Source organism: Plectropomus leopardus, chromosome 11, assembly GCF_026936395.1.
Source record: "Plectropomus leopardus strain MGB_pleo_1.0 chromosome 11, ASM2693639v1, whole genome shotgun sequence".
Taxonomy (NCBI): domain Eukaryota; kingdom Metazoa; phylum Chordata; class Actinopteri; order Perciformes; family Serranidae; genus Plectropomus; species Plectropomus leopardus.
The window spans coordinates 11863218-11887966 of NC_142186.1; the positions used below are offsets into that span (position 1 = coordinate 11863218).

General features: G+C 40.8%; 1 long non-coding RNA gene across 1 annotated transcript in view; it reads left to right on the forward strand.

Annotated features, from left to right (window-relative positions):
* LOC148188212 (uncharacterized) overlaps window positions 1-24749 on the forward strand; it is a 52618-nt gene that overhangs the window by 19763 nt on the left and 8106 nt on the right. The window contains exons 2-4 of the long non-coding RNA XR_015777876.1: window positions 10933-11127; window positions 20585-20726; window positions 23640-23683. This is a non-coding gene — a long non-coding RNA (uncharacterized LOC148188212). The remainder of the gene's footprint in view (window positions 1-10932; window positions 11128-20584; window positions 20727-23639; window positions 23684-24749) is intronic.

A 24749-nucleotide genomic window follows, 5' to 3' on the forward strand; every position in this document is an offset into this window, starting at 1 on the left:
CCTCCCTCATTCCTCTCGCACTCCCCACACTGCTCCCCCCATCACCCTCCCACACATTTCTAAACACCGTCCAGGTTAATGGAATGTACTTTAGTAGCAGATAATGCAGCTTGGGCATGATGACTGTTCTGACCTTGTCTGAGATGACAGTGTTTTGTCAAACCAGACCCATTTGGTGCCTGTGTATGGATTCGCTTAAAAGGAACATCAGAAGCTAATTATCTAAACACTGATATAAGACTATTTGAAACAAGCATTCCAATGAATGAAGCATGCCTCCTTTTTGTGAAAGCACTCTTTAGGCCTGAATCTCTTGTGTAAGACTTGTATCTTTTTCCTGGAATTGCTGCACTGGCTTCATTTCAGCATCCAAACACCATTCTTAACATTTGATAATGGCAGACACAGTGTTTATTAGGATAAAAAACAATTCAAACAAAGACCCCCTTTAACACTGTTGTGTTTATGTTCAGTGTCAGTGTCCTTGGCCTCAGGAGCTGCTCTCAAGTTTGTTTCTCTGGGTTCAGTCAGCTCAGTGAGCTGTATCACTGGACCCACATTTGCAGTCTGGTCCCATAAGCATTCTGGTCCATTTCCTTCTGACCTCTGAGTGTGTAATTGAGGACTGAGAATCCGGGTTACTCTGGATAGACATAGATGATGGCTATTTATTTAATTCTTTAAAAGAAAAAAAAAAAAACATCTGAGTCAAATTGTTTGCACTAAGTTGAATGCTAGTTTTCAATAACACTCTGAGTTTTGCTTTTATTTTCTTCAACATATTGAGTCAGCCCTGACCTTCAGCCTCTGTGGGAAAGAGGCCTGATGTTGACAAAGATGTGATGACATAACTAACATGTTTGCACTGCTGTTTAGTCCCTTTCAGCCACTAAACCGAAGTAGGCTTTTCAAATGCATTTCAGACAAAAGGAACACTGTTTAAATGTGTTGCTCAGCATCACATATAAGAGGTTTATAGTTTAAGTTTAAACTCTTATACAGTGTCACAATTCTTTGCCTGTGGGTTGCTAAGAAAATTTCTGTACTTCTTTTACTTTAAAGAACAGCCTGTGCAAGACTGCAAACAGCCCTGTCTCCTAGAAATGTGTTAAAAATAAACTATTGTAAACTTGTATACTACACATGTATTTGTTTACACAGCATTTTCAAAAGCAGTGTTCTACAAAGGGCTTCACAAAAGGAGGAAAAAAAGAACACAGATTGCTAAAAAAAAAAAATAAAAAAAATGAAAGGGCTAAAAAATAAAACACATTGATTTTATGGCAATGTTTAGAAAAATACATGCTGGACACAATAAATGGGAGGCCTACCATGTGCAAAGGCTTGCATGTCCTGAGAGTAAAAGGTCCAGTGTGCAGGATTTAGGGGGGTATATTTGTAGAAAAGCAATATAATATTGTAAGTATATTTCCATTAATGTATAGTCACCTGAAAATAAGAATTGTTGTGTTGTCGTCACCTTAGAATGAGCCGTTGATATCTACATCGCGAGCAGGTTCTCATACAGGCGTTTTCTCTTCTGCCACCATATTCAGCTGATTTTTAATGCAAAACTGCTTTATTTAGTGTTTTTAATCACCGGGTCAGTTTGTTTTGAAGAGAAGGAGACCTCTGAACATAATTTCAGTACAAACCTGACCATCTGGATCTGAAGTTATCAGAGAAAGAAAGTGAGCGCTCAATAGCAGGTGCTAGGCTAACGGCCCCTCTGCGACGAGCTGAACATTGTCAGAGGAACACTGATTTGTTACATGGAACCACTTTATTCTTTTTTTAAAAAACTGAATTTAATCACCTGCTTTGTTTCGGAGAGGAAGAGACCTCTGCAGATAATTTGGCTTCCAGTAAAAACAGCCTAAAGGTGAGATGGCTGTAGACATAGTAAAGAGTAGCATCATTTTTTTTTTTTTTTTTTTTAAAGTTCAGCATTCTTCTCTGGGACTGTGCTGTGCATAGGTAATTAAAACTAAAAAAAGATTCCCAAACTGACTCAGACTGAGTGTAATGAGGCTCAAACTCGCTGATGTGAGAAGAGCATTTTTGTTAGATGTCTGGCAGCAGAGATCTGAACAAGCTGGAGGTAATTTATTGAAGACTGACATACTGAATGTAAATGAGAGCATTACAGTAATCTAACCAGTTTGTCACAAAGGCATGGAGGAAGTGCCATGACCCGACAGACTGGATCTTATTTTTACAAATTAAGGAATCACGACCAGATCAATTTTGTTATGTGACTGAGATATTTAGAAGTGTGTGTGTGTGTGTGTGTGTGTGTGTGTGTGTGTGTGTGAGTGTGAATGTCTTTGTCTCTTGTCAAAGAGATTTTGATCTCAGTGAGACTTCCCAAATGAAAAGTAAAGCATAAATAAAGTTTTACTAAAAAATGGGAACACGAAACAACATAGAATCTTATATTTTTGCACTTAGGCATTAGATATAAAGAACCCCGTCACATTTATCAACTAGAATATGCGGCCTTTAAGACTGGATGGAGAGATGAATACTTGGTGATCACATGTGAAAGAAAATTACAAGTTTAAGTGTGCTGAACCCCTGACTCTGAGCCAACAGCGCCTGATTTTAATATTTAAATACACTATTTTAATACAGGTAAAGACTTTGTAAGACTTTTAAAGAATGGGAGATGGGTCTGTAGTTGTTGTGAAGCTGTTAGTCCAGGTTTTGGTTTCTTTAAAAAATTGATGAACACCTGCGTGCCTAAAATATCAAGATACAGAATCAGAGGAAGGAGAGCTCAATAATCATATACAGGCTTGGGCCAATGCATCTTCTAAATAATGACTTATCAAAACATCCGCAGGGCGAAAGATTTTCATGCAGTTAACCGTGTCAATAAGATGTGGGAGACAGGTGGCTGAACCTGGACAGAAGCGGGGGAAGCCAATGTTTGAGTCAACAGGAGGACTCATAAGAAGAATATAAGAGTTTATCTTTTCCACAAAGAAGAAGGCAAACCTCTTCAAATTCCTTTGAGGAGGCTGTCGAACCAGGAATCTGTGCAAATATGTTGCATACTTTAAAACCAGCGGAGCAAAATAATAGACCTTCAGAGAGCTCAATAAAAACCTGACAGTTGAGTCTTCAGTTGACAGAAATTTTGGCTAACTATTCTACCTACCATCATAAATGGTGAAGTTAAGGCAGTGTCATAGCTAGAGAGAGAGTTATTCTCAGCAAAAACATAGTGAGCAAACCTTAACACATCAGTATAAAAAAACACCTTCTTGTCAAATAGTTAAGCTGAAACCCCCCCTCTCCCCACACTGTTTCAAACTCAGAGGTGGAAGATCCACCTATACACATTTGTAACCTCACAAAAATTTGCCAGGGGTGTGGCAACATATCATCACACAGTGGTTTGTATGATTTCTAACGAACTGGCACTCCACAACTCATGTTACGCACTTACCGTAAAATAAAGTAAGACAGGTTTAGGCACTAAAGTTACTGTGGTTGAGTTTAGGAAAAGAGACATTGGGATGCTTTATCTCTTAAAATGATAAAGCATTGACTTGGTTTCACACATTGCTAAACACTGGTGTCTCTCTTGTCCTGTGTCCTTTGTTTTGTGACCAATCCACCAGCCAATGTGCTGTTTTACACAGACTACTTCCTTCTTTATTCCCTTCAGCACACTGGTCCGGTGATTGCAGCCTTCCCAATAATGTGGGTTATGCACGAATTACTGGCTCATGATTGAACGGGTTATATACAAATTTGGTGCATTACTTTTTGTAGGAACACGCACCAACAGTGCATGAACACAGTCTGTGGGCAGATGCGAGAAAGAAAGTAGGATTTGAAATACTCTTATTTTTCTTCTTCACATATCTAATTATGGGCAAAGAAGTTCTTGTCTGTGCCCTGAATTACTAGAATCACTTTATTAAAATGTTTCTTTCAAAAGATTAATTTTCCAAATCGTTCAGCGCTCACTAAACTGAAACACGGCAGAATGTTCAGTTCAGCTCTGTAACTAGTGAACTGAGAACGGAGAATGTAGTTAAATAAACATATAATTTGCAAACTGAAAGCTGAAGTCCCACCCTATGAGCACAATATATTTTCTCAGTGCCTAATTGTTAAATAAAATATTTGGAACCACTTCCTACTTTGAGACTTCAAGACATGAGTTGGAGGGAGAGGGAGGGGGCGGGTTAGCGTCTCAGCGACTGTCAAACACTAAGGGCTCACTGTGTAGTACATTCAGTCAATGAATCCCTGAGCATGCAATCATTCACTCAGTGGTACCCTGCGCGTTCTGTCAAAACAAATGAACAAATTGTTTATGGAAGTGATTCATTTAATTTTTTTTACCCAAAAGATTTGGTCTTTAATGGAACGTTTGCGAACAATGCCAAACTACAAACAACAACTTCTGCTGACATTTCAGCGTACATGTGCACCTTTATCTCCACTTGAGGGACCATCAGGTCTTCCCCCTCTCTGTGACAGCAGGATATTTGCCTCATCTCTGATTGCTGTTAATTAGAACAGGTAAAAATGCTTCGGTCTGTAGATCTGATTGGACAACACTCAGGTACACAAGAATGAAATAGTTTGTTCATCTCCCGGTGTACAGATGGGTAGCTGGGGGTGGAGCGGTGCATTGCTGATCCAGCAGTGTTTGACACTTTGGGCTACATGCTTGCAGCACAGGAAACCAGGAGACTCATTTGAAAGGAACATTTTCTGCCCAAGTCTGAGATCCAGTTCCTAGCAAGGGTAGAAAAGTCCTGTGATTACGCATACAGGTGCAGAATGGTAATCTGGTTATGTATGACCCACAGTTTTTTCTTTGTTAAATATTTGACTTATGCATCACACTCCTTTAGCAAAGTGGGTTCATCATTTTTTTCAGCTTATATGTACTAAAGATAGTAGGGTAAGTCCTTGACACAAACAATACTACATGCTCAGGTGCTGTTGGGTTCTCCCTCCTGTGTGGGTGACCACAAGTGGCTGGAGCATTTCATTTAACAAGTCATGTAGACAGTGGAGGAGGAGGGCGTCCCCGTTGTTGCCACAAATTATGACCATTGTCCTTCTTTCAGGTTAATAGAAAAACAGAGCAACACTGGTCCACTCTAACATCTCCCCAGTTAAATATGAGCAAATGTGAGCACGGGGGTGAGCATTATTAAAAACGATCAGTCAGTCAGATTGCAACTCACACCCTCACCGCACTGCTGCCAGCCTAAAGCTGAACATGTCTCTGCGGAGCCCCTGATATTGAATAAAGACGTGCCACACTCACAGAAAATAGCTATGCGTTAATATGCAGCAGCAGGAGAAACTTTTCTTTGCCCTGAAGGCAATAGATTTGAGTGCACCATATCCCGTTGTTCAGTGGCCTGGTCTACATGGAAACAGAGTCCAACAGAGATGAGGAGAGGCTTCTTACTGGATTTGAGGGGAGGTTATTCAGAGTGAGGAAGACCATAGTTTTACAGTTCATATATGTATTCCCACATCTTCTCTCGTCTTCATACGTGTGTTTTCAGGGAGACTTGTGCTGTCAGTTGTGGAGGTTATAATACAAATGTGTGCGGTCCAAGTATCCAAGCAAACTCCAATCTATGTGATTTTACTTAATGGTACGCATTGAGTTAGAGAGCAAATGCGGAGAATGTTTGCCAAACACAAACACAAAGGGCCCAGTTGGAGTTTTGCACTTGTCAACTCTTCATTAAAGCAGTTGTTTTCTTTCTTGCAAGGTTTTTTTTTTGTCCATATAATTTGATCTAAGAAGAAGCCCAGTGCAAGATGAGTGAGTTATGAGTGCAAGAAGAAAAAGAAAACACAGTACTCGGATACATTTTCAGTCTCCTGTTTAGTTAGCTTAACTTCAGGTGAACAGAAAACCCAATAATAAAAAATAATTATTTATTAAAATAGCTTCAAGGAGTTTTTAAATTGGTTATGAATCTCAACAATCAAATCAATTATGGATGGCTCTATTAGATCTCGATAAGCAAACGAGAATATCAGTAACCTGTCCCCAGGTCCGATTCTCTTCAAAATCAGACAGAGCATTTTACAGCACACAGACCTTAAGTTTCACAGTGAATAGTACAATAGCAAGTTGAAAGGAAGAAAATGTTGTTTTTCATGTTGTTATTTGTGGTTATGCCTGACACTGGAGCTGGATAAGCAAAGAGAAAAAGAAAAGAATTAACTGAAGAACAAAAAAGGCTGTAAGGGATAGAGTATGGGTAAAAACAGGAGGCAGCCCTGGTCGTCTTTCAACAGATGGAAAGAATTGCAGGATTGAAAGGATTCAAAACCGATCCTGCTATGGACCTAGTATAAAATATCTAAATGTATTATTGGCTTACGTGTTACCTAGGTGTAGCACACAGTTCAAAAACAAAGTTTACTTTCTTTCAGCGTTGTCATATTACTTTTATGAATCTCTTAAATAGCCACAAATGGAAAATTTACCTCCTTGCTATGCATCCCGCAGACAGCTGTTAAAAAAGAAAAAGTATTAAAAATTAGCCGTGTCTTCCTTTCCGAAACAAATGCACATGATAGCTGGATCAAGATCTTTATAACATGCAGTGGTGGTGCTAATGGGAAATGCAGTCTTCATTCTGGTAAACACTACCGCTTTTGTCTACAGGGGTTGCCAAAATCACATCAACACAAAATGAAAGCCGCTTGTTGCTTCAAATATAAAATATTTTCACTTGTGTTCACAAGTGTTTCATCACAGAGCTGTGACTGAATAATAATATCAATAGGGGGGAAAGTTAAAATCTAGTTATAATGACCTGAAATGACATTTGATTTTGATGGTCATCAGTTTTCAGTAATTGCCTGTTGAGCTGAGGCTGCTGAACTCATTGTCCTTTCAATTTCAATCATACTACTCAGAGGAGAGGATCAGGATGTAGCTTTTAACCACTTAGTTAAATGAAAAGAAGCTCTGGGAGGAAACAGCCAAATCTGATAACACTGAATACAAAACGAACAAACCAGTGAACTCTGGATACAATATGGTGTTTAGCGATACAGGTTTAAGACTGTGAAACTAACTAAAGCAACATATATGCTCAGTAAGAAAACAGTCTCACCGAAAGCCTATTTAAACCACTGGTTTCCAATTCCAGCCCACATCAGTGCTCCACAGAGCATTTCTCTCCAACCAGCCTGTTAATTGCATTGTCTTTGTGTCCCAGGCCTAAAGCAGTCCTTCATTAGTTGGCCGAAATGAAAAACCAGCAGGACCAACATTGAGAACCAGTGAAACAAACACTTACTGACTCTCCCTCTGTTTCTCCCTCCCTCTCGCTCGCTCTCTCTCCCAACCTGTAATCCTGCGATCAGTTGTCCAGGCAACAGCACTGGCCTCCGTTCCGCCACGTGCACAGTGCTGCCGGGTCAGGATGAAAGTGCCTAGAGGGGGCGATGCAAATCACCCACTGGAGATCTCCATAGAAATCCTGGGCATAAGCCTGCCCCGGGGTTTTTCTCCCAGCGATGGTGCAACACCTCAGTGCGTTATTAGTGCTCTGGTGTGAAAGATCTCTGTCTTTCACATAAATAAATGAAAGTAATTCCAGGGCTGATTTTTGCTTTTTAAAAATAGATCCTATTGTTGTGTTTACAAGCAGAGTGTATAAAGTATGTTTTGTTTTGTTTTGTTTTTTTTGCTACTTTGTCAAATCAATATTTTATCAGTACAATAAATAGTTTTATTCCAAGGCTCAATCCACAAATCAACACCTTACAAGACATATTGTAACTGTTTTGAAAGTCAACATATTCATAGACTTGCACAATGTATCAGCTGCCGAAATGATATATAGAGAGCGCAGGAGGAGGAGGACGCTGTTGGAATGTGGAAAGCTGAGTCTGGAGGAAACTACTTTGCAGGGATAAACACATACGTGTACATGCGCACCTACTTTACAGATACCGTGACTCCACAGTCATGTGCTGCATGAATGCAAATACACGCACATATTGTCTTCTGTCCTACGTAGCATCAATAATGCTCATCTGGCTCACTGTTGCTGAGGAATTAGTTCATAACCTTGTGCACTGCAGCTCTCTGGCTCCTCCATAATCTCTCCTGCAAACTTCGTGTGAACTCTGGTGTACATAATACCTTCATTCAGGAGTCAATGGCATGTGGAACAATAGCACAAAACACAGTTCCTGAAATGTTTTTGTGGCAAAAGCTGCCAAATAAATGCTCAGTGTTCTGAAGATTTTCTTTCCATATATGACTTCCTAATACTGTGGCAGGGGACCAGGTTCTCTGGTTGTGGAGCTTCTCAAGATAGGCATATGCCTGCATTCAATCTACAGCATATAGAAGTTTTACACAAATTGGGACGTGTAGTCACTCACACCACATTGTGTTTGATATGAAATCAAAGGAATACTTCACAACCCAAATGACCATTTGTACTGTATATCCCACTCTGTGTTACGCTGAATTCGTGAAGGAAGTTTTGTTTTTCCTGCATGCCTCCATGGTGAACAAAGAATAAGAAAACAGAGATAATTGTTGATGATGCAGTCATAGGTGACTGCAATAAACAACAGCAAAATATATCAAAAGATCCATTTACATTTTTTTTACACAGCTCATGCCACATAATCCAAGTCTCATTTATCAGTACTTCCCAAAGACATTACGCTACCCTGCAGTCAGACAGCCCTCTCCGAACCGGGAACTAAACTGAAAGTTAAACTTATTAATGCTCTCTTCAAAGCAGTGTATCCTAATGCAACAGTTAATGTAATATCCTATGAAAATGCACACACAACACGTTATATAATATCCTACAAAGTAGCATCCCACAACACCAGTCTCCAGGGGAAAGTCTTATATTTTGTGAACCAACCAGCACTCCAACCTGCCTTCTTACAGGGACAGCTTACCTCTTTACTCCTGTCAGAGCATTGGTCATCTGATCACAGCCTTCCCAAATCCACCATTTATAGTCAGATTACAGGCTCATGATTACAAAGGATACGTACAAATTTTGGTGCTTTACTTTTTGTAGAAAAACTGACTAACAGTGCATCAGAACAGCCTGTTCAAAGCCAGACTCCGTTGTCAAAAACCATCATTTTAACTAACTAAACGCAAGGACTTGTAAACGGCGGTCTTGATGGCTGGTTTGTTGTGTTATGTGTGACCTTTGTGACTCCAAACTCAAGCCCTTTAAAACACAATATCACACAATGTTTTATTTATGTATTTGTTTATTTGCACATGCAGATGTATAGAAAAAAGTTTAAACATTGTGAAAGAGAGGTTAGAAGCCAAAAATGGTTCATGGAGATACCTCCCCTATTAAATACCTATAATCATTCATTAAAAAAAAACAAGACAAAGAAAATATTGCATAACTGCTTAAAATTTCAAGACTAGGCAGCAATACAAAGTTGATAAAAATGTACAAAGGACTAAAAGTTTGTATTTTATTATTATTAGTATTTATTTATTCATGTATACAAAGTGAAATGGATTATAAATTAATCCATGTGGTGCTATGAATCTTCGCAAATTCTCGTCCTTTTCAGATGTTTTTTTTTTTTAAATAACAATAACGTAGTTGACGACAATACATTACAATGAAACTAACAGACTACTTGAGGCAGCAAAAGATCAGCACATCCCGTGTTCATTCATTCATTCATTCATTCATTCATTCAATGGAGTCTGGCTTTGAAGAGAACATTGATAAGTTTCACTTTCAGTTTAATTCCCAGTCAGAAAGGACTGTCTTCATTCATGAGAGAATACGTGGAAAGAATTATTATTGTTATAACAAATGTCTACCCATTTTTTAAAAAGCAGGCTTAAATTTGAATCAACATCACAGTGTAGCATCGTCATGGTCACTGTGTCAGAGGTACCAACACTCTACTGTGAGAGACATTTGATGGGAAATGAAAGAGTTCTTTTCTCATAGGGTCTCTACTTTCCTGTGTCAATTTCTTTCACAGTCATTTTCTCTCAGTCTGTCAGCCTCCCCTCACACTGTCTGTCTGTCTGTTTAAAGCCCTCTGTTTCTCCATCTGAAATCCTCTCTGACTGTGATCATAAGGACTGCTGCTTTTGGTTGTCAAACAAAAACAGATGCACGGTGCCTGATAGAAATTACAATCTCTTGTCAACAAACACAGAGTACGTTCCATTTTCCACTTTGGGGGTGGTTAGAGTATGTTTCGCTCCAACAAAGTGACACGAAAGAAAACAAAAAAATCTGTCATAGAGTGATGGCTGAAATTACAGTCTTGCAGTTTAATGAGAAGTGGAGACATAATTTGGCAATTTACTATTCAATGAGCTAGATTCACAGACGAGTGCCATGAGTGGTTTTATCTGTTTATGCACAGGAATACATTGTGGCGCTTGTGTATCAATTGTGCAAGCAGAGAGAGTGAACATTTGGAGTTTAATGGCGTGCCTGTACAGCCTACGGTACACTCAAATTAACAAAACCCTTTAGGGCCTCTTCTCTATACACATTTAAATCGTTTAAACATTACAGGATTGTAAATGTACTTAATGTCACTCTGAAACAAAGTTCAGCTCCCTCTTTGTGTCCTTTCTTGCTATGGTCTTTTCAGCAGAATTGGATCTGACACTGGTACCAGGATTCGCACTCTTTGCAAACTCGACTTGAGCTGATTTGATTTGTGTCACTTTGTGAACACTTTTTTTTTCATTCCACTGCTCTGTCGCTATGTACCAGACCTGTAAATACTCATCCTGACCTCAAATAGCCAGCCAGCCCCTCCGAGATAATCCCACAGCCTCACTGAAGAGTGGAGGAACTGTGTAGAAAAATCCCCCGGGAGAGAGTGACTGTTGGAAAATTCTCACTGACGTCTTTTTCTTATTTATCTTTGTGACAGTGAGTCCGGAGAAGGGGATGACAGAGAGCGAGAGCGGTGTGGTGTGTTGGCCCTGCGTGTTCAGGAGAGGCTGTGATCATGAGTGGCAGTAAAGAGACAACAGCGAGAGAAAGGGACGGCGGGGCCACTGACAAGAGCGGCGATGGTAATGCATGTCACATCGATGAGGCCACGCCAGGAGAAGTTGGGAATGAGGTCAGTTCTACATACAGACTCCCAGTATCCATGCTTGAGGCTCTGACTCCAATTTTCGCTGCCGTCACTTGTTTGGTCTTTCTCTGTCTCTGTATTCGTCTTTTCTTTCCCTCTTAATCTGCGTCTGTTTCACTGTGACTGTTCTTCCCTCCCTCTTTCTACAATGGACACTATTCATCTGTCACCCCTGTCTTTGTCTCTCTCCTCTCGCAGACTCTCCAAACTCCTTATAATTCACTACAGTGCTCTGGACTCTAAACTTTTCTTGTGAAGTAAATGAAGCCAGGATTAAGCAAGGCCCCCTTTGTTTGTGCCACAGAAATAACAGAAGGTACTGTATGGGGCTGATTTGTAATCATATGTTTAAATTCAAAATTTAAATTGTTGAAGCACGACAGTGAGTAACTTTGAGTCAGCTTAAAATGTTCTGTCTGTCTGACTCATGGCATGCCCTATTGCCCCAGTAAAGCTAAGCAACTAGCAATTCCTGCTGAACCGATACCACGACCGAAAATCATCTGAGAAGTAAAGTAAAGAAGCATTTTGACTGAAGTCATGAATGTAAAATAAATGCAATGCTGTTTGGTGACTTTGAAAAATGCAGTGACAGTGGGACTCATTCACAAACATACAAAACCACAGGCATACGAAGCTTTTACACACAAATTTTGGATTCATCAAACAAATATTTTTTTACCTGAATTTGTTTGTACCCTCTAAACACATTTAAAACTGCCTGTCAGTTTAGAATGATTCTGATTCACTGATCCACACAGGTGGTATAAACAAAACTGGCTGGTGTGCACGTCATGATTCCAACTGCAAGTTTCGTGCGCTTATTTTGAACGCAAAGTAAGAACAATTCAACATATATATTAGTGAGTAAGGCCAGCAGCGTTGCAGCAGAGATACTGTAATTTAAAGAACGACTTTAATATTACCACAGAGTTTTGGAACTGGGTTATGTTCGAATTAAGTCGAACAAATGAAGCGTTTGTCAAACAACAGCCTTACTGTGCTACAGTAAATGGTAAATGGACTGAATTTACACCACGCTTTTCTCAAAGCACACAAGCCAGCATTCACACTTCATACACACATTCATACACTGGAAGCAGAGGCTACCATACAACCTGCCACCTGCTCATTAGGAGCAATAACCATTCACAAGCACACTTACACACCGATGGCACAGCTACACACACTACACATGTAGACTGCAGGGCCCAGGGATCAAACCCCCAACCTCCTGATTAATTTGGGTTTTTCCATTTCATTCAACTTTTTAGACTACTCTTACTCCATGAAATCTAAAAAAAAAAAATCTGTACTTTTTACTTTACATTTATAATTTAAATTGGCATGATGGCTGTAAGCAGAGGCAAAGAGCTAGCTTGGCTTTCCCCATACATTCATTTTGTTTATAAATCTCTAATCTTGTTTGTTTAATTAAGACAAAAAAAGAAAGGTAAAATTGACCACTTTTAGTTTTAGAGGCGTAAGAGCCAAAACACATGCCCCAATTTTCACCACCTTGGAAACAAGAGGTTGGGCGCTGGGTGCTATTCTTGTGCCTATTTTGTGCCAACTTTCAAAGGCACGGAGGAAGGTTGTGCCTGATGTTGCTTAGCAACCATACCTGGCACTGTATCATAGGCTACTTACCAGAAATCAAAAATTTAGAGCTGACCTTCTTCCAGGCATTGTTTTTTAAGTGTATATTAGGTCTAAAATATTGTCCATGGGACAGATCGTAAAGCTCTGGGTAGTGCTGCACTGAAACGATCAATTTCTCTTCTATATTTATCATTGACTCATATTTTTAAAAGTAAGGAAAGATATCTGGTGTTGCTCGTGCTTTTGAGCGCTCCCTCTGCGCATCTACATTGACAACAATGAATTTAAGGGCACAAAAAAACAGGGTGTGTAAACGGCCCCTCAGCAAGTTTTGTGCTGTAATTATGTCCTGGCGAACAACAAGTGCTGGGTGGATGGATAGTGTTGTTTGACAGTTTTCTAACTTTGATCAGGGCCAGGCAAGCAGTTTGCCCAGCTTTAACACTAAGCTAACTGTGTCCCAACTCCAGACATTTGACAGTGGTTTCTATTTCCCACCCTAGGGCGCATGTGCATGCAACTGGCAGTGAGAGTTTGGTGTCCTAATGTTTTTAAACCTAATATCACTGTTGAAAAGTGCTGCATCATCCCCAAATATTTAATTTCTCCTCCACATCATCAATAACAGAATTTTCCAAACATCTCTTCAAGTACCACTAGTTCTGCATGTTTCAGTTGTCTCTTTTTGCTACACTTAGTTGATTCAAATAATCAACTTGTTATGAACTCCTGAAACTGCTTGATGACAGTCTGATGGTTTAATTCAGCCAAGTTGCAGCAGGGAGAGAGCTAAAACATGCAGGACTAGTGGTACGCGAGGAGAAGTTTAGGAAACGCTGATCTCTTATAATGATAATAGATTCAAAAACCTTTATTGTCTATCACAAAGTGACAGAAAATTGCCTTCGGTTGGGGCCTCAAACAACATGAAAGAACATCCACACCGATGAGACTCGCATAAAATCACACAACAGTTAAAAAAAGAAAAACACGTGTGCAAAACTACATCTCAAACTGCGAGTTGCTGAAACAGAGAAGCGCCCCGCCATGACATCAAGCCCCAACAGTTCAATAACATCATATGCATAATGTAATAGGCATCCACAACAGGGATAAATCCATATAGTAAGAGCTTTTCTTTTGATGCCAAAGAGCATTATACAAAAAAAAAATTTAAGTTACATTTGTTTTGAGTGCAGGATTTTTAATTATGACAGAGTGTTTCCTGTATTACGTTATTTCTACTGTTAGTAAAACTGCTTTGTCACCACTGATGATCATTTACACCTGTGTTGTTTCTTTTCGTGCACACTCCCTCATTCCCTCAGAGAGCCAGGCGGGTGGCATTAGTCTGGGTGGGCGACACCAAGGTGTCCAAAAACTCTGTGCAGCCCACTGCTCCATTGAGCTGCACAGAGGAGCTTAGGAAGAAAGAAAACAGTGCTAATCATTACCCACACCCTCACCCTCCGCCTTTCCCTTTCCTCTCTCCTCCTTCCCACCTCCTTCCTCTCATTAAAATAAGTCCAAGAAAGCTAGCCTGCATACTGATGCTTTGTTAAGCACTCTTAATTGAACTTGAGGATTCTTAATGTGCCATCATTCAAATGCTTAGTCTGTGTGCTCTCGGCTGCTTAGTCCGAATTGCCCTCTGTGCCGCATTTATCTCCACCTCCTCCACAGCACGTCCATTCAGCTTTCGGTGGAAGGGAGGACGGGCTCTGTGGCAGATCCGTAATGTGCGGGCATGGAGGTAAAGGACATTGACTCTTTATACAACAGAGGGAACAAAAGCGTTCGCTTGGTGCCAGCTGGGAGTTTCATCATCAGCCAGGAGAGAGAGGGCAAAGTGAGAGAGAAAGGAAGCAGTGGGAAAGAGCAAGACATTGAAAAAAGTTATTGGAGTAGATGGGGTAGGGTGACATCAATAGCATCCCAAGCAGGGGCACAAATTAGCCGGGGCGAGAAGCGCCGCAGCATGGGAGCCGACAGCTGGGGCCCCGCGCCCAATGCCACCAGGGGATTAGCGAGGTTTCAGGATCTGACACAGAGGGGATGAGCGTCATGGGCAGAATAAAGAGCAACGCGGGGATTAGAGAGCTTCCCGACACTCCACCAACACTCATGAAGGGCTTAAAGGGCTATAGATATCATTAATGAATGGACAGAGAGAGAGACAGAGAGAGAAGGCTGGGGAGAGGGGGTGTCTTTTTGCTTTTATTCATCCTGACCCCCCTACGTTGCCACTCTGATTTTTAATGATCATACATTCCATGTACATACATTAAAAGTCAATGAGAGGCGGGCCAATGAGGCAGACTGCCTGTGCGTTGATCATTCAACATAACACACAGCGCAGCAGACAACGATGGCCAGCGCTGACTGGTGTACGTTCAGTTCATGCCACCCTCTGAAGATTAGACCTGAATTATTCATCTGAAAGTCGTGGTGAAAATGCCAAACATATATTTGAATATTTGTACGCTTTTTGTGCGAGTATACTGGAACAACTAGATACTATTGGCTGTGGTGTGCGCTGCCGAGATAGGTGTAGGTATCAAATTCTGCATTCAGATGCCAGGTATGGGGTGATTTGAGGGTCCACAGGGCCGTGTCTTGTTTTACAAAAAGGAAATTGCTGAGTTTTCTCTTATGAGCAGACCGTGCCTTCAGAAAGACACAGCACCAGCAGTCTACACAACCACAGCAGGGATCTGACACCAAGATAACCTCTGTTCTAGTAACTCAAAATACACCACAGATGAGACAAACTCATGATTTGGGGGAAAATGCCACGCAGAAGTAAAAGTTTGCAGAAAATCATCACGATCTAAGGATTTAAAAATACCCACAGCCTTTCCCATGATAATGACATCGCCTCTCAGCCAAATGGGATATCCTGGACAGGAAGGCATTGGGAGATAAGTCTGCCTGTTGTTTAGAAACATGGAGTTATCATCTTCCCCCTCGTCTCCAGAGCTCTGTGCGTCACACTAATGGAGTCTTTATCATGAAAGAGTTAACCACTTATCACTGGTTTGCTACAGATCAAGAGCACAACTGGATTTGCTGAGGGGGCAGAATGCTTTTGATGAACTTTAGTCAAAGTTTAATGAAATGTGCGTCCACAGTAAGGCCTCAGCTTGCTCCTGACGCAGTGCCTCAGTCTGTGGGTATAGGATAGGCATAGGCAAAAATTTCAGGGGGGACACAGGAGACATGTCTCCATCGAATTTAGAACATGCGCATTGGTCCATCCCAATGAAAACATAAAAGAAGCAGATGGCTTCTATTCATTTGCTGTAACTGCTTGTCCTGTTGAGGTTTACTGGAGGGCTGGAGCCTATTCCAGCTGAGATTGGACAAGAGTCAGGGTTCACCTTGGACAGGTTGACTATCACAGGGCTGACACAAAGACACAGACAACCATTCACGCTCACATTCACACCTACAGCCAATTTAAAGTCACCAATTGAACGTAAGAAAAAGCTGGAGAACCCGCAGATAACCAACACGTTCCATCCCAAGTCGTCATATATTGCTGCTTTGTCATTGGACTTCCACGTCTACATATTACACTCAAGGTATCCTCTTGTGTCTGCTGTTAATATTCTGGGATGCCAAACCAGAAACGGGATGTCAACAACATGGTTAGGATTAGCCTACAGAGGCACATTGTTTGGTTCGGTTTGGAAAAAATCATCATGGATTGACTCTACATTAATACAGGAAGCGAACAACAGGCTCCCAGGTTAAACTCCAGGATTTGTTAGAACCACCCACCACCACTCCTGAATTCCAGCTCCTTGTATTGCGTCATTACTGGCAGCATTTCAACCTGATGCCACTGACACTGCCCACCTGTGTATCATACTGCCGTGCCAGATGCCATCCGGCCAACAGGTGGCGTATCATACTGCCGTGAATGATGGCTTTTGGCATCAGTTTCTGATTCCAAAATCACTGACAAGGTGGCAGTATTTGATGACTTCAGAATATGAAAAAGCTGGAGAAAACCGATTCTGACATGGGAGGAACGTGCAAACTCCACACAGAAGGACCCCCAGCAGGCTGGTGTGTTTGAACCCAGAACCATCTTGCTGTGATGCACTTGCACCAGTGCTAACCCCTGCACTACAGCACCCCCCAGGACCCTTTTTTGGGACATTATAGACTTTTAAACCATGAATTGATGCAGAAATGGCTCAAATTGGAGCATAAAAAAATCACAAGAATGCAACATTTTTCTGGCATGGGACCCCCCAAAAGCCCCAATTTCATATGTGTTTTCCCCGGTGGTGTAGTGGAGGTACAGGCTATACCCACTTCTTTTTTTGGCCACCTATCAGCCAAAAAGCCATTGGAATATATAGCAGAGTATACCCACCTCCTCCTCAGTAACCCACCCATCTACCTAGCACCACACATCAACTACCACCACACCACTGCCCCCCCCACACACATGTTTAAATGAAACCTATACCCTTGAGGATGGGTGTTTGGGTATAGTAGCTGCTGTATAAAATACAGCCATGACAGAGCTCTGTCTGTCTTCTCATGTGTGTCATTCAATCAGAAACAGATATACAGGGTCATGGCTTTTCTCACATCTAAGGATAAATCAGAAAGAGCTTACGTGGAGCCTTCACGCTTATTTTCTTCTTCACAGCATGGACTATGTGCTCAGTATGCCTAGATGACATCTGAGTTGTTTTAGAAATTAATCCTTTGTTGCACTGGAGTGACTACTTGCCCCCTGCTGTGTGCAAACACATTGGTTGCTTAAGTCCTGCTGTGTCAAAGAAGCCACACCTTGTCCTTGTGTACAGTATCCCACCATTGTCCAGAGAGGTCCCCTGAGATTGCCAGGAACGCTGTGTGTGTGTGTGTGTGTGTGTGTGTGTGTGTGTGTGTGTGGGTGTGTGTGTGTGTGTGTGTGTGTGTGTGTGTGTGTGTGTGTGTGTGTGTGTGCGTGTGTGTGTGTGTGTGTGTCCCCTCTTTCTCTGCCCTCTGAACAAACAAAGACTGTATAATCTGTTGTAGTGTGCCAGAGGAACAAAGAATATAAAGCCTCTGTATGTGATGTTGTTTCAATTTACTGTACTTCTTGTATTCTGATTGATGTTACACAAAAGAGAGTTGTTGCAATTATTGTGCTTCTGTGCTCTTGCTGCGGTTGCACTGCACATCGCAGTATTCTTATTGACAGGTGCGTAGGAGAAAAAAAGAGACTTGACTCCAACTTAATTTACAAGACAGAAACTCTCATAAGTGAAACATTACAATACCAATAAAAAATAGTTTTCTGTAATTGCGATGATGATAGTGTTGGCGATTTTTCTCAAAAAAAAAGTTTGGATCCGACAGTTGTAAGCTTAATTGCTTCTTTGTTGTTGACACAGTTTGTTAAAAATGGAGTTGGGAGTTTTGTTGATAATAAATCTAAAACTCAGACCTTAAAGTGAAGCATTAGTATTGCTTCATGGCAAACACCCGGGCCCGGGAAGGCAGTGGTGTAGTCATTACCGCCTCCCATTTTCACATTGAGATTTTAATCATCGGCTACAGTATTTCTGATTGATGTGTGCGCGTGAGTTTGTGTGTGCGTGAATTGTGTGTACACACATCTATCCGTGCACACACGGGGGGTTGTAATACATCTTCGTAATTAGTCTCATAATTATAAGGCAATAAACTGCAGTACACATGGGAGACTGATCTATCTCTGGGATACTGCAATTACCCTGCTAAGATGTGTTGCTGTGACAAATCTCCACAAGCAAAGTGGAGCTCTGCACTGTTTCACTTAAAACAGCACGCACAACACAAGCTAAGTACAGGTTTACAGATGTGTGTGAGATGTACAAATGTGTCCAAAAATGGGTTTGCATGGTTAATTTAACCTGTTTTTCAGAGCGGACATGCTCTAAGGACCAAATCATTCCCCGTTTAACTTCAGTGTAACTCTGATTTGATTTTATATTCCACTCCTGTTGCCACTTCTCTCTCTGCACACTTTCTCTCCCCAAAAGGCTGTCTAGACTGCAATCTGAGGTCTTGAAATGCTGATGCACAACAGCTCGTCTTCGAGTTCTCGTCAATCTGGTCGATGTGGTGATATCACAGGGCCACTGAGTGAGTCTAAATTGGCTTTGCCTCCATTAGCTCCAACAGTGCCTCATTATCAGCAGCTAACATCTAGCCTGCAGGGCCAGACCTCTGCTACTCTGCCACCCACTAGTTCCACATCTCACACACACACACACACACACTGAACTCACAGGTATGCACAAGTACACACATATAGGGATGTTCTCACTGTCTGTCACACTTACACACTCTAATGCTTCCATTTCCATGTCTTTGATTAAGTCAGCAGGATTTTCAGTTTGCTACTGAGAACACCTGCTTACATAGCGGACACCCACAAAGGATGATTGGATGCTGATCAGCTGGAGATGGAATAAGAAATCTGAGCAGGTGTGGTGAGGTTTTGTGACGACAACATGACGGTGGAAACCATTTAGCCTAATATAAATGAACGTCACAACACCCCCCACACCCCTCTGTTTGCACAGAAGTGAACCATGACCAAGTTTATTAAACAGTCACAGACACATGCACAGTACATGGACCTGTGCCCAAAGCAAGGGTTTGTTTAAATTCCATGTACACACACACACACACAACTACACACAGAAAATGTCGCCTGGTGTATAACCTTTTCTAGACAACGGGCAGACCTTTTTCCATTCAGCATCAGCGGTTACAGTCTGAACATGGATGTCATGCCTGCAAGTCATACTCCTGCACAATAATGGATCAGTGATTCATGGCTCAATCTATACTTGGTGTTTTCTTTTGTAAACACTTAAAAGTCAAGAGAGATCACACAGAAAGGTGCAGATAATAGATAAGTGCAGGTTAGGATGAAGGTTTATGTTAAAGTCTCTGCTCAAAACTGGTCATCACCAGTTCACCTTTTTTTTTAAAATCTTCAGGAAGGAATTGTCTATTCATAAAGAAATCTTTGCGTTTTGTTTAACTCTTTTTAAAGGACTATTTCAACATTTTGAAAAATATAACTATTTTGCTTTCTTGCCAACAGTTGGATAAAAAGATTGACATCAGTCTCTGTCTGTGAAATCTAAAACTACAGCCGGTTGCTTAGTTTAGCATAAAGAATGGGGAGGAAACAAATAGCCTTGTCAAGTCTGAAAGTAACAAAACAACCTACGAGCACCTCTAATGCCAACTGCGCACTAAAAGACTTTGAATTTACTTTTAAAAGGCTAAGGTCTGAAACCCTCTCACGTCTAAATACAATGTGACTTTTTAGTCACACACTAAGATTTTTCAAAAACAGACAGGGTAATTATTTGCAAGACTGCAACATATCTTTTGAGATTATTTCCTGCTCCTGTAAAATATTACTTCAAACTCCCTTTAAGAAATATTAACAATTCCTTATAAGTCCACAAAAAGACATAATGCCAGGAACAAGGGCTTTATATTTCAACAGTATTCTTGTGAATTCGATGTGATCTATAAAGACAAACTGTATTCGTGTACAAACTGCATGTTTCGGATTTTCTGGCCTCAACTCACCTCCAGCCTCGGTTTGTTAGCTATTATAACTATTTTCATGTGAGGAGACTGTAGGAATGAGAGACAAACTGCTTCAAAAAATAAGATTTCTCCCTTAAATAAGTGCTGGTTGACCAGATACATGTCGAATGAAACACCAACTCTTGTTCACTCCACAACTCACCACCAGTTTCTCCTCCTGTTTGACAGAAAAAGAGAACTGAGACTTGTTCCCCATTTTGTGCCTCCGCAGAGCCCCCTCCATGTTTACTGTCCACCCTGTTTGCTGCTTCCTGTTTGATGCTGGAGAGAGATCAGCTTTTGGTTGTTGGGACTGAGTTTTATGACCTCCTTCCAGCAAACTATCGAGACCATTGGAGCGTGCACCAACTGAGGTAAAACAATATTTTACCTCTATTTTTAAATTTGTCTGTGACAGTGAAGTCACTCAAAAAGATGTTTGGTGTACGGCCTGCATAAATCTCACCAGTTAACTCACTGTATCTTGTCTGGTTAATGTGTACAAAAACAGTTTTCTCTTTCAATTATTCTGCAAAACTAAGCTAATTTCTATCCTGGCTCCAGCACATATGTAGTGTGCAGACACGAGAATGGTCTCTAAGCTAACACTGAATGGTGGTGATCTGATCTTCTCATCTAACTCTCTGCAGGCGAGCAAATAAGTATATTTTCCAAACTATCTAACAGTACCTTTAAGGCTGCTGTAGAACAAGAAGCCTGCTTGTGGACTTCTCCAAACATCAAATAATGATTGTGACCTCCGCCTTTCTCTGTGGTGTACAGGAGGGACGGCCCTTCTCTAAACCACCTGCAGTCGTCTCAAATCTGCAAGTCATTAAAAAGAATGAGGCACAGTTAGCACAAAAGCAGATGTTAAAAAGTCTGAGTCATGAACATCACCGTCAGTCAACTGAAAATCATGATAAGAAAAGCAGAAGGAAGCAAAAAAGTCAACAAGTTAAAAGTGAGACAAGGCAAAAGAAAGAGAGGTACACCGTAATGAGTTAACTGTTTGTTTTTTTTCTTTTTGGTGAAGGGCATATGGATACCCAGCTCTGTCCATGACAATTAAACTGAACGAGAGTGTTGATAAGCACTAATTTGATTCCCTGGGATCAGAAGACAGCCGTGAGGGTAGGCTCGATTAATTGCCAAAAAAAGTCTGTCAGGGGATTATGATTCCTGCTGCCAGGTGAAGCACACCTCACACACAAAAACGACACTTTTCCAAAACTGTGTGGCTCTTTTGCTTGTGTTTTATGAGTCTAAAACACTAGCAATTAAGAAATTATAACGTATATAGGGGAGACTGACATAATTTATGTTACAATATTTTAACCACAACTAAATGAAAGGTTAAGTCTAAATAAATAAAGGTCTAAATAAATAAATTATAAATACATAAATATGTCTTAATGTACAAGGTTGTTTTTTTTTTCTTTTTAAAAATACAAATGTACAAAGTTTTAATGGGTGATTTATTATTAAATTCAGGTTGTATATTTGTGCAACCCTACAATGGGGCTGTTTGGCAGAGGCTAAAATGCTGTAGTAAGAAAGAAATAAAGCAACCAGTGGAAACAATTTGAACATTTAATTTAAACAAGAACTAGACAGCATTTAAATTTGACAGAATATCATTTTTAAAGCTTACTTTAGCTATTGACCAAAATAATGACTAAATAACTAGTAAACTTATATATATATAAGAGAGAGGGAGAGAGAGAGTTGTTTAGTCCACAGGCCACTTTTTTATTAAGTGAACTGTTACCCTCACTGAAAACGTTAGTGACTTTTTTTTGTTTCTGTGACCTGCAAAGGACCAGAAGAGACTCATTTGCCAGGTTACCCTTGTAGCCAACTAACCCATGTGTTCCTGGCATCAATTTTGGGTTAAAGCAATATAAAAGTCTTTCCTTTAATCTCTGAATATTAGGGATTTTAATATAACACAAGCTAAATCCTCTGTAAAGTAGTCAATTACTGAGTCAGGACAGAAGAAACGGTGAAAGAACAAAACCAAGTGAGAACAACTGAAAAGTGATTTTTCAAAAGGTGCACAGCTGTATAATTGACATAACTGGACATTGTTAAATTATTTTGCCATTTGTAACCTCTGTTAACCTGCACCATGTCAGCCGGCACAGCTGAGGTTGCGGGGCAGGATTCTCTGTGATGACTGTGGATAAGATGAATGTTGATAGCTATTGAATCAGCCTGCCATAAATAATTGAAGTGACAAACAGGTCAGAATGCTCGAAGGCAACAATTCTCAGTCACATCTCACTTCAAGTATAAGGTTTTAATAAGCCCGGTTATTTCTGTTCCCTCTCTCTCACACTCTATCTCAAGCCTCTCATCCCTCTCTTCCCTCTCTCTCATTCTTTTATTCATTCATCCATCCATCGCCGTTCAAAGAAACAGGGTCAGTTTATTGAAGCTGTCCTCTGGGCCTTTCTTGTTGTCTGGCTCTGCTTATGTAAACCAGACAGCCCCGGCTGACCGGACACGACAGCTCAAACTAGAATAGGGCCTGATTCCATTCTGACGAGCCCCTCATCAGCTCCTGTTGTGTAACAATTCCTCTAGTCATGACGATCAAATCAGAGATATTCTCAGAAAAACGTCCTTACACATAATGTCTTGCATCTTTACCCAGCCTGACATGCTACATTGGTATTCTTGTTTCCTTGTTATTTCTTTTGAACTATCTTTTAAACTGATCATTTCTAAGCTCAGCAATTCCCCAGCGCTATAGCTTTTAACTGAGGCTTTACCTTCACAGCCTACTGCTCAGTCCTACGAAACCACATTTGTCAAGGAGTGTGAAAGAAACCACAAAGGAAGGCAGGGAACATTGGTTTGCGCGCCTGTATGTGTGCTCGCATACGAACTAAATTCAATTGTTGTGCTGTTGAAAAGTAGCGGGTGAAGCACAAACAGTATAAAACTAGGCTATGGGAATGTTGCTTTGAAAAAGGAGAGCTGTGTGGAACTGGGGAGAGAATGGTCTTTGCCATTGTGCGGCTGAAAAAACAAACGGCCGTCCGACGCCAGGACAAGAAAGAATCACAGTCTGAAACGAACAGTAAACACTGTTCGGTCCAAGTCAAACTGTTGGAAGTCCCAAATAAATGATTAACCCCGAAGCAGGAGGATGGTGCTTGAAGTTTACAGTGAAATGTGGGGAAAAAAAGGTTGTGTGAGTTGCAACACTGGATCAATAACAGTTAATGAATGCAGTGTAGTTAAATTTGGAGTTTCATTATTCTCTCTTTAATTCACAGGAAATGGAACTGTCTCTTCAAACACGAGCATAAACATGATTCAGGTGAGCGGGCAGTGACGAACAAAAAACACCCTGCAGCACTCTTCTCCTGTCTGTAGCACATGTTTTTTTAGATGAGGAAACAAATTGAAATTTTTAGCATTGACCGGAAAGTGGCCTCCTTATCATAGGGTATCCACATCAGTGCTGGCAAAATCTGGAATTTTAAAAAAATGGAAACATTCAACACTGTTAATCAAAGGCGGGTGTAATCTTAGTAATCAGTTTTACTATCTTATCTTACAGGCACACTCTCTTTCCCAACAGCCATTCATAAATCCCATTCTTTGCTACCCGATCTGTTGGCATAAACCTCAGCTGATGCTGTTTGAGCAGCAAAAGTGGCATAAAACTGGCAATCTACTAACCCCCCTGAGGACACTCATATTCTAAAAAGTCAAGCGCATAACCTGAAATTGTCAAATGTCCCCAAACTATCCATCTTTAAGCTCCACAGTGTTTGTCCTACATGGATAACAATCTCTGAGTGGCTTGAGGCCACGTCTAAAATACACCCCCACTTCCTGTAGGCCTGTCAGATAGAATCTCCTCATAAGCAGACTCGTCTAAAGTTCAAACATGTTTGCGTGTGGGGAAGAAGTTTTTGTAGATAATGACATTTTGTAAACATGGGTGGGTTTGATTTGAGCTCTGGCTCGTCCCCAACTTCTGTAACGGTGCCAGTTTAGCCTGAAGGGTGTGGGCTTTCCTCCAATGCTCCAAAGGAAACACGACAGACTTGCTGGCCAAAAGCCTGACATGAATGAGCCAATATGTCAAACCGAAAATTTCCGACTGTTTCACACGTTTTGTGTCATGGTGAAAAAGATGACTCCCGCTCTCACAAGTTGCATCTAATCAAGTTTGGTTACAGATCACACAGGTGGCCTTTTTTTCTAAAGTCATTAGAGTTTAATCAGGGATGTACTGGCTCAGCTTTCCTGGACTATTGGACTGTAACTAAAAAATGTTTATGTGGACGAGCTAAATTAAAGACATCCTGTGGAGTTTTTACTACTATGAACACAGTGGAGCAATGTTTCTATGAGAACGTTTCTGTTTTGTTTGG